We start from the raw sequence: 11,481 nt of genomic DNA, 5'->3' as shown, positions 1-11,481 counted from the left end.
CTCACTGCTAAGAATCACTGAGTTACATCCAATAATCTACAATTTTAATAAGCTTCCTGGAAGATTCTCAATGCACCAAAGTTTGGGAATCACTGCCTTTCCTGGAAGTCCCTCCCTCTTCCCCTGTGACCCGGTTGGTTACCTCTGGAAGGAGCCACGGCTCTCAGTTTAGCTGGGGGCTGCAGTACAATAACATGTATTTGGTCTTTGTCCCTGGTTCCAAGCACAGAACCTAAAGCCTTTGGGATCTCCTGAGCGATGAGTCTTTTATTTGATAAAGATAAAGATGGGGGTGTGCTCAAAAGATTCAGGATGGGGCCTGATTACCAGAAAAATAAGCCAAGAGTTAAGGGACTAGAAATCTCAGTCCCTGTCTTAATCAGTGTTCTATTGCTGTGAAAAGGCACCATGACCATGGGATCTCTTATAAAAGAAAGCATTTAATTGGGGATGACTTACAGTTCAGAGGTTTAGTTCATTTTTGTCATGGCAGGAAGCATGGCGGCATGCAGGCAGACATGGTGCTGGAGAGGTAGCTGAGAGTTCTACATCTGGATCCACAGGCAGCAGAAAAACAGAGTGACACTAGACCTGGTTTGAACATTTGAAACTCCAAAGCCTACCCCAATGACACACTTCCTCCAACAAGGCCACACCTTCTAATCCTTCTCAAGTAGTGCCACTCCTTAATGATGAAGCATTCAAATATATGAGCCTATGGGGGCCCATTCTTATTCAAAGTGCCACAGCCCCATCCCCAGCCTATGGGGAAAGAAAGGGGGCTGGAGGTTGAGTCCAGTCATCAGTGGCCAATGATTTAATGAATCATACCTAATGATATTTGTCAAACCCTTGAAGAAGTGGAGCTTTGGTGTGTTTTAATACCGGTGAGCACACTGATATTCTCAGAAAGTAGCTGTGGTGGTTGATGTTCATTATCAACTTGGCAGGACTAAGAATCACTTAGAGGACACACCCCTGGCCATATCTGTTGAGGACATGTTTCCAGGAAGGTTTAATTGAGAAAGAAAGATCCATCCCAAATGTGGGCAGCACCATCCCACTGGCTGGGGCCCTGGGTTGGTTGAAAAAGAAAAAAGGAAAAGAGGAGCTGAACACCAGCACATATCTCCTGCTGCTTTTTGACTATTGCCTTAGTCGAGGGTTTCTACTGCTGCGATGAAACACCAAGACCAAAGAAACCTGGAGAGGAACAGGTTGATTTGTTTACACTTCCACACCGCTGTCCATCTTTGAAGGAAGTCAGGGCAGGAACCTGGAGGCAGGAGCTGATGCAGAGGCCGTGGAGGGGTGCTGCTTACTGTCTTGCTCCACACGGCTTGCTTAGCCTGCTTTCTAACAGAACCCAGGACCACCAACCCAGGGATGGCACCATCAAACAAAGGGCTGAGCCCTCCCCCATCAATCATTAATTAAGAAAAATGCCCCGTGGGCTTGCCTTTATCCAGATCTTATCTGGAGGCAAGTTCTCAACTGAGGCTCCCGATCTTATCTGGAGGCATTTTCTCAGTAGAGGCTCCCTTCTCTATGACAGCTCCAGCTTGGGTCAAGATGACATAAAACTAGACAGGACAACTGTGTATCTCAGCCATTGCTTTTTGCATCCTCTCTGTTTGGCCGCTCCTTAATAATATACCAGTGAACATAAAGTATGGGTTTCCCCCCCTAATTTCTACGTGTCATTTTAGTGAATTATCAAGCATAAGGAGAGCCTGTTGACAAATTGCTAAAGGTCTTATTAAAAAACAAAACAAAACAAAACAAAACTCAGCCGGGCAGTGGTGGCCTTTAATCCCAGCACTCAGGAGGCAGAGACAGGCGGATCTCTGTGAGTTTGAGGCCAGCTTAGGCTACCAAGTGAGTTCCAGGAAAGGCGCAAAGCTACACCCTGTCTTGAACCCCCCCCCAAAAAAAAAAAAAAACAAAACAAAAAAAAAAACCTCGGAGCCAGATACAGGGCTAAAGACCTGAGAGATCAGAGGACTAGGAAAAGCCCCAAGCTAACCTCACCTCACCGACCCCTCAGTCTCCAAAGAGACCTACTTCCTGTCTACTCATGCCTATATGCCTTTCTGTTCTGCTATCTCATTTGCTCTCTGTCCAGCTACATCATTTCCTCTTCCTGCCCAGATCTGTCACTTCCTGTCTGTCTGTACAGACTTCCAGACCTTTACGGTTAGTACTGGGATTAAAGGTATGTGTTACCACACTTGGCTCTGTTCCCAGTGTGGCTTTGAACTCACAGAGATACAGACAGAATATCCCTGCCTCCCGAATGATAGGATTAGAGGCCTGTGCTACCATTGCCTGACTTCTATGTTTACTATAGTGGCTGACTTTTTCCTCTGATCCTCACATAATTTTTATTGGGGGAAACAATATATCACCATAGGAGCCCATGGAAACCCCAGATTTGTAGTCATTTTGGAAGAAGTACACCCAGTTTGTGGTGAACATCTGATATGAGGGGAGTCTTGGGAGACTGAATCCTTTAACTTGTAGAACCTGACCCAAACTCTAGGTAAATGGGGTCAGAATTTAACTGCATTCACAGGGGAGGGTAAGAGTGGTATCCCTTCAAGCTGGAAAGAGGGCTCATCAGTTAAGAGCACTTGTTGCTCTTGCAGAGGATCAAGGCTCAGCTGGTCCCTAGAGCCCACGTGGTGGACCACAATCTCCTGTAACTCTAGCTCCAGGGAATCCGACACCCTCTTCTGACCTCCATGGGCAGACATACACGCAAGCAAGACACTCATGCACATAAAATAAAATCAATAAATCTATAAAAGAGGGAAATGATCCTCACTGGCCATAGGGTCATAGCCTGTGGTGGTCTGAAATGAGAATGTCCCCCATATATTTGAACACTTGATCCCCACTTGGTGGTGCCATTTGGGGAGGCTTACAAGGTGTGGCTTGCTGGAGGTAATATGCCACTTGGGGCAGGCTTTTTGAGTTTAAGGCCTCACCCTACCTATAGTTTGTTCTCTCTGCTTCATGCTGGTGGCTGAAATGCCAGTTCTCAGCTTCCCACTCTGTTTATTGTTCTCCCTGTTACCACACCTCCCTGCCATGATGGACTCTTATCCTTCTGGAACCATAAGCCCAAATAAACCATTTCTTCTATAAATTGCCTTGGTCAGGGTATTTTATCAATATAAAAGAAAAATAATTAAAGCATGGCCCATCTCTAACAAAAGACAGATTAGCAAGAGAAAAGACTACAACATTATTTAATACAGGTTTATGTATAGCCAGATATAGTGCACACACTGGTATTCCCAGTCCTCAGAAGGTGGAGGCAGGAGGATCAGGAGTTCCAGGTCAACCTTGACTACATATCAAGTTTGAGTGGCTAGGCTGGGTCCCGCGAGACCTTTAGAATCAAGTTCCAATTACACAGAGAAGGTTCCCAATTTTTACAGTTAGACTCGGGGAAGTATGACTGTGTTGGGACAGAGAAGGTGTGGTGGTTTAAATGTAATTGGCCCCCATAATCTCACAGGGAGTGGCACTATTGTTGGAGTGGGTGTGGCCTTGTTGGAGGAAGTGTGTCACTGTGGGGGCGGGCTTCGAGGTTTCCTATGCTCAGAATACTGCCCAGTGTCTCAGTTGACTTCCTGTTGCCTACAAGATGTAGCATTCTCAGCTACGACAGCACCACATCTGCCTGTAGGTCGCCATGCTCCCTGCCATTGTGATAATGGACTGAACCTTTGAAACTGTAATGTCAGGGACCAAACATGAACCATGGTAAAGTACTAGCTAGGCCAGAGAACAAGCCACAGGCCCTAAACCAGATGCTCCCAAAGATAAAGAACAGGTTAGGCAGGTCAGGTAGCATAGCAACAGAACAATGGACCTTGACCAGTGACCTTACCACCTAGCACAACACCCTCCAGCCTCACGACTTGCATGTCTCCCTTCACCTGCACGAACGGCACATCGTGCATCCCTTCCTCCTTCCTGCCCCCTCCCCCTCCCATGCTATATGAGCCTTGCTGAGGAGAATAAAATTTGCAGCTTGATCAGAACCCTGTCTTGCCGTCTTCCTTCGTGTCTCCCCGTCCCTTTCATTCTCTCCCGCAGGTGCGTCGCCCCCATTGACACCCCGCTGGCCGGGGCACTGTAAGCGAGCCACCCCAATTAAATGTTTCCTTATAAGAGTTGCCGTGGTCATAGTGTCTTTTCAGCAGAAACCCTAAGACAGAAGGTGTGATCTGAATGGAACCCAGCAAAACATGTCTCTTGGCTTTTCGGTATAGCATTCCTTCTTCACAGACATAGGGCAGAACCCGTTGTGAAATAGGATCTTAGGACCTGGTATCAGACAAGGGAGATGAGAGATTTTCTTCTTTCTGGCCAGCTCTAAGACAAAGGAACCAGGGGAAATTCAGGCAATATTCTCAGGTCTTATGGTTTACTTTGAGAAAAAAGGGATGTGGTTTCTATGAACCTCCTTCATAAAAAGTAGCTCTGCTGTTTATGTACCTATGTTTATGTAAGTGTATTCCACACATGGGCCAGCACCCAAGGGGGACACAAGAGAGCATCGGATCCCCTGTAGCTGTGAGCAGACTGGCGTAGCTACTGGGAACAGAACTCAGGTCCTCTGGCAGAGCAAGGAGTCCTCCCAACCACTGAGCCATCTCTCCAGCCCCATCTATGACCCTCCTTAGTAGAAGAAACCGTCATTTCTGGTTCTAGCTTCAGACGGAAAAAGGAGAGTAAGACACAAGAGGACAGGAGGAAGTGAGAGAGAGAGAGTTTGCTTTCTGAAGCCTTGCTTCTGAGACCCACAGTGTCTCACTCTGGGTTATCGTCTTCTGAGACCCAATGATCATTGGGCGCATAGCTAGTGTCACAGAATTGGTTGGTATGTGGAGAAAGGATATGTAGCTGGTGTCAAAAACAAAAATCCACTGCACGGGGACTCTCTGGTTTTTTTCTCCTCCTGACCTCAGCTGACCCTTGTGTCGCGTCAGAAGTGGCAGCCGCTCTGATGCAATTCTCTGACCTACATTCAGAGGAATAGAAGTGGGACTTACACGGCTCCAGTAAGGCCTGCACCAGGGAGGGCCGGGTTTCCCTGCGGGCCTCTGAGCCAGGCTTCTGATTAATCTACACCACACTCTGTGGGCATTTCAACAGGCCAGGAGCACTGGAATTAGGTCTGGCCCTACCCGTCGGTATCAATCATCTAAGAGACGGAATGCCCTGCCTATCACTGGACTTGGAGCTGCTGGTTGACCTTTGAGTCTATGGCGATGTTAGGTCTACCAGACTCCTCCTACTTACTCAGCTAGACCTTTCACACTAGGTGTGCTTGGCTGTTCTTCGACAGTCAAGCTTTTCCTAGGACCCTAGAGTTGCCACAAGCTCACTCAGCTGCTTCCTCTTCAGTTTGACTCAGGAACCGAGACAAAGGCCCTGCTGACAGCTTCCCATTCTCACCCTGAGCCTGATGCCCAGATGTGCGGCTGTCCCAGTGTTTGCATTTAAATTCTAGTTTCTCCGTCTTCTCCTTCCCTCTCTCTCCTTCTAAAGAAGATTCGCAGTGTCGTCAACCAATGCCATCCGTTTTTGTCCATTAGGGATGCTACAACAAAACTACTTAAGACATTTAAAACAGCAACAACAAAAACATACCCAGGAGTGATGATGCATGCCCGTAAGCCTGGTGCACAGGAGGCAGAGGCAGGCTGATCTCTGTGAGTTCAAGTCTAGCCTTTGCTTTGGAATAATCCTTCTGTACACTGTGAAGATGTTTGGGTCTCATTGGGCTAATAAAGAGTCAATTAGCACCGGGCAGTGGTGGCGTATGCCTTTAATCCCAGCACTCGGGAGGCAGAGGCAGGCAGATCTCTGTGAGTTCGAGGCCAGCCTGGGCTACAGAGTGAGTTCCAGGAAAGGCTCTAAAGCTACACAGAGAAACCCTGTCTCAAAAAACAAAAAAAAAAAAAAAAAAAAAAAAAAAAAAAAAAAAAAGCCCATTGGCTGATAGCTAGGCAGAAAGAGGTTAGGTGGGAGAGCCAGACTGAAAGAATGCTGGGAAGAATGAGGTAGAACTCACCAACCAACTGCAGAGGAAGCAGAAGACGAACATGCTGTGCTGAAAAAAGGTACCACCACATGGTAGAGTGGAGATAAGAAATATGGGTGAACTTAAGCTGTCAGAGCTAGTTAGTAACAAGCCTAAGCTATCAGCTGAACATTTATAATCAATAAGTCTCTGTATAGTTATTTGGGAGCAGTCTGGCACAACAAAAACCCTGTCTATAAGCCTGGTCTACAGAGCAAGTTCCAGGCCAGCCAGGGTTACATAATAACATCTTGTTTCAAAAAACTTTTGGGATTTTTTTTTTTTTTTTTTTTTTTTTTTTGTTTTTTTAAGACAGGATTTTTCTGTGTAGCCCTGGCTGTCCTGGAACTCACTTTATAGGCCAGACTGGCCTCATCTGGCTAGACTCGGAGATCCACCTGACTCTGCCCCCTGAGTGCTGGGATTAAAGGAAGGTGCCACCGTGCCCGAGTCTCAAAAATTTGTTAAAAAAAAAAGACATTTATTTTTCACACTTTTAGGAACTAGAGAATCCAAGATCAAGCTATCCATAGGTGTAATGTCTGGTGAGAACCTGGTCTCTGCAAGCAGCAGACTATTGTGCTAACTGACTCTACTGACTGGCGGGAACACCCTAGGGACTGTAGATAAAACTTGAGACAGTATCTCAGGTAACTTCCGGTCCATAAGTCCATTGGTCAAAGAGCGTCTCTCTCGCAGCTGTGCTGACACCTGGGAATCTCTCCTTGGATTCTTCCCTAGTCACCACTTCCAGGTTATGAACATCCCCAAAGCCTCAAGGCCAGTTTCGGTGTGTGGAGCGTTGCTTCATCTGACATTGGTAGATAATGAATTCCGACATTTTTACTGGAGTTTTTTAGAAGGTAGAAAAGAGGATTGTATCACATTCAACGGTAAAGCTCTTTGAAAGCAAAGACCACGTCTTATCAGCGTGTAACTATTACTTAGTACAGTGCCTGGGATATTCTCATCAATACTCGACAAATTAATGGCATGCTTACTTGGCCAAATTTAGTTGTCTTCCTAAATAACTCTCCTGTGCCTTCCATCCATGTTTCCCCTGTAGCCAATCCAAAATGGTTGATGAAATTAGGTTGTATTGAACCACAAATAATTCTACCTCTTCCGGACTTGACGGTATTCTCCCAGGTATTCCTGGCTTTTAGATACAGGTAGTTTCCCTCTGAATCCAAATATAATGAAAAATGAGCTTGAGTTAAAAAGCAAAATGAAAAGATGTGTGTGTGTGTGTGTGTGTGTGTGTGTGTGTGTGTGTGTGTGTGTGTGTGAAAATATGGAGTCTGGCATCTTCTGCAAGGCAGTTTCTTCTAGACATGACAGAGAAGTTGGACCCATGAAATCTCAACAATATGGCTACGGTCTCCCAAACAAAACTTACATAATGACAACACCAGTTGACATGCAAAAGCGGATGAGGGAAATTTCACAAGGCCTCACCCCGACATGAGGAGCAGCTGGCAATCCCCTGCTGAGGGGATTATGCACTTGCTGAGTTCTTATATAATACTAGAGGGACCAGCTTAACATTACACATCCCAGGGCTCAGGAGACAGAACTACTAATGGCGAGGACTATTTTTGGGAAATAGAATCTCAGCACACCAAGCTCTATGGTCCACTTGCTTTAATTCCTCTGGCATAACATCCTATGTACACAGCTTCAGTTCTGTTCTCATGCCTAGCTCCTTTCTTGCCTGATTTCTCTGTTTTATCTACTGCTCCCTCTTAAGTTCTGTCTTAATTCTCTCGTCTTAATTCTGCCTCATCTAGGTCCTTTTCACTTTGTTCTTACCCAGCTAGGACTTCCCCATCTGGCTCTTCCTCGTCTTCCATCTCATTCCTCTAGTCCTCTCTTCTAGCCCTTCAATCTAGTTCTTCCCCATCTCAGTTTGTTTCTCTCAGGTTCTTACCCATCTAGTTTTTCCATTCTCTTTTCTCTTCTCTGTGCTGTTCTCTCCGTCTACAGAAAATACCTGCCTTTTCTTTCCCTGGGCACGGGGTTCCCTGCCTCCTCAGGAATGTTGTTTTATCTCTCACCTTGATATGTAAAAACCTCTTTTGTTCTCAAAGTGCTCTGGAGAACCACTAGGCCTCCTCAAGGCCAGGGGATGGTCTGAGCTTCATTAGCACAGGAAACCAAGCTATGGTGTCCCTCCAGCTTGTCTCCTAGGCTCAGCAGGGCAGTTAGTAACTTAGTAGGTTCAGCAGGTCCGGGGAGCTGAACTGTTTACCAATTGGTCTGGGCACACAAGGATTTCATAGCAGAAGACAGCTGGCATATTAAAGGCTGGGTAACACCAAATATTCATAATAAACGGCTTTGCCTTTTGACAGACCCTTGGCCGGTCAAAGTTCAGCTTTAACACACAGCTGAATCTCTATGATATATTCCTGTGGCCCGCAAGATCAAGTTCTAGCCTGGCACCTCTGCCTCTGGTTGAGGGAGAAGATAAGTAATTTTTCTTACAAAAATGTCGTCACAATCTCTACTCCTTTACCATGTAACTTAACCTCCAGGCTTTGTCCGAAAAGTAAAATTAAACGCCTCGTAGAACTTAACAACAGTTCAACAGTACCTTCAGTACTGCTTTGAGGCTGACCTCCCTCTGGACAGTGACCACTGCTGTAAACGTGGCTTTCAAAGCAGCGCAGTGCTGCAAGATTAAGAAAATGGGTTATAGCCGGGTGGTGGTGGTGGCGGCGGCGGCGGCGGCGGCGGCGGCGGTGCCGCACGCCTTTAATCCCAGCACTCGGGAGGCAGAGCCAGGCGGATCTCTGTGAGTTCGAGGTCAGCCTGGGCTACCAAGTGAGTTCCAGGAAAGGCGCAAAGCTACACAGAGAAACCCTGTCTCAAAAAACAAAAAAACAAAAAAAAAAAAAAAAAAAAAAAAAAGGAAAAAGAAAATGGGTTATGTGAGTAAAGAAAGCAAGGTTTCTAGCTCACACAAGGTTTAATATGCTGAACACTTCAAAGCCACAGGAAAAGGACATGTTCTCTTCACATCTTAGAGCAATACACTATGTTTCATACCAAGCCAAGCAATAAGAACTTCCCTGGTGATGCTCCGTGCTAGCCACCCAAGATGCCTCTCTTTCATTCTGTGGCAGCATGAACTTGGCAGAACATTGAGAACTGGAGTCTGAGAGTCTTAAAATGCGGTCTTCCTGCTCACAGAGGAGGTTCTCAGGCATCTTTGCTAGTGCAGTGTTGCTGAAAGGGCTTGTGTATGAGTCAGCCACACGTGTTGGCGGGCTGATGAGACTTGCAGAATCTGTAAGGATTTCTGATGAAGCAGCATACAAGCGTGCCTTGGGGTGATTGTGTGAGTGTGGCACCATCTACAATCTGACTCGTTTGGATCCTTTTGTTATTTTGTGTTGTACTTCACCGGAGCCTGCTGCAGACTCTTCCTTCCTCCTTGGCTTTCAGGATTGCCCTTAATGTCTGCATGAAATCGAGGCTCTGTGGCAAGAATGCTAACTATTCCTTCAAATTTCATAGACAGAAAAGAGCAGAGCGAGACGGTTATCATGTTTATTAGCATTTGGTTACAGGAACATGAGCTCGATTTGCCTAATTTCCTAATCACAGATGCGTCTCTGCGCTCACCGAGGCTAAGTAAAGACCGGAATACAGATGGAGTGAGTTATATGCTTTCTTTTGTTTTTCGAGACAGGGTTTCTCTGTGTAGCTTTGTGCCTTTCTTGGAACTCACTTGGTAGCCCAGGCTGGCCTCGAACTCACAGAGATCCGCCTGGCTCTGCCTCCCGAGTGCTGGGATTAAAGGTGTGTGCCACCGCCGCCGCCGCCCAGCGAGTTATATGCTTCGCTGGGCTCCCAGATCTCTCCTTCCTAGAGCCAGCAGCACCCTTCTAGAGCTGGAGATTCAGTAATGGAAGACAGAGGAGCCTGTATTTTCTCTCATGGTTCTACTGAGGCTCCCAATAGCTTGCTCTTAATTCTAGGCCATTAAAGCCTAATTTGGGAAAAGTCAGTTAGTCGTCAAGCCTTCCCACAGTATTTCTTTCAATCTAGTCCCAGATAATCAAAATCAGGATGGCCCGAGAGATGAGGAAGAGTGATGATTCCAGGGCTCTTAGACACTGAGCCATCTCTCCAGCCCTGACTTTTCCCAGGCTCCTCTGTCTTCCATTAAACTCCCCGACTCTGCAAGAGTTTGATATCCCAACTCTTGTCAAGTAGATCACAACTGTCCACCATGGCAGTTCCAAGGGACCCGACGCCCTCTTCTGGCCTCCATGGGCACTTCACGCACACGCATATGTATACACATAATAAAAAATAGATAAAATTACATTTTTTTTTTTTTACAGGGCTAGAGAGATGGTCCAGCAAATAAGAGCATTTCATACTCTTGCAGAGCACCAGGGTTCAGTTCCCAGCAACCACAGGGTGGCTCACAACCATCTACAACTCCCATTCCAAGGTATTCAACGCCCGCTCCTGATTTCTCTGGGCTGGGTGCGTGAATGAGGTGCACATACATACGTGCAGGCAAAACACTCAACACATAAAATAAATACATCTGAAAAATGAAGATTTTGATTATCACCTTAGGTTCCCAGAGTCAGAAATTGCGGGCAACTAATTATGAGGCACAGTAAAGCAAGATAATAATTTAAGGACCTCAGAGTCTTCTCCAAACTATACATGCTGAGGTATGTCTTCTTACTTGCAAAGGATACGAAAAGAACCAGTACCTGTCATTTACCTGGTACTTGGACTGCAATAAATACGTGCTCTCTTAAATCCTTTTTTTTAAAAAAAAGTTCTTCTGAATCAAGCATCATTAATCCCTTCTTAAAGGAGCTTTGGACATCGGGAGCAAAAGGGAGTAGATGTCTACACAAGTCTGAGGCTCTCTCTGATTACACGTGTAGGAAGGGTCTGCCTAAGTTGGAGACTGAAAGTCAGAGGGCCCAATCTAGTGAGGGCTTAATCCTTTGAGACAAAGAAAGACAAAAGAAAACCCAAACGGATCATCAGTCAGCTGAGGAGTCTGCAACGACTTTCTCCATTTCTAAACCACCACTGGACCACATCACTTCGTTCACCCCGAACAAAGAGTTAACCAGAAGTCCCTTAGGATCTGTCACATTGTCCCAATATTAATAACCAGCATTAAACGGCCAGCCAGCTCCGCTCGGAGCATCTTGTGAAGATGTGCAGAGGAACGGGGATATCGGAGTTTAGTACAGCGGATGGGCAGCAGGGCTTAGTGAGGAAAAGAGCAGCCCCAAGCCTGCCCACCTAGGGTGATTCCTCCGAGCCTACTAAGGAGAGAACCGAGATTTGTCTTTTGACCGCGCGCGCCTGCGCAAAGTAAAATAGTTGCT

The sequence above is a fragment of the Peromyscus leucopus genome, chromosome 22 (assembly GCF_004664715.2).
Source record: "Peromyscus leucopus breed LL Stock chromosome 22, UCI_PerLeu_2.1, whole genome shotgun sequence".
NCBI classification, from domain to species: domain Eukaryota; kingdom Metazoa; phylum Chordata; class Mammalia; order Rodentia; family Cricetidae; genus Peromyscus; species Peromyscus leucopus.
Note: the sequence above shows the minus strand (reverse complement) of the source record.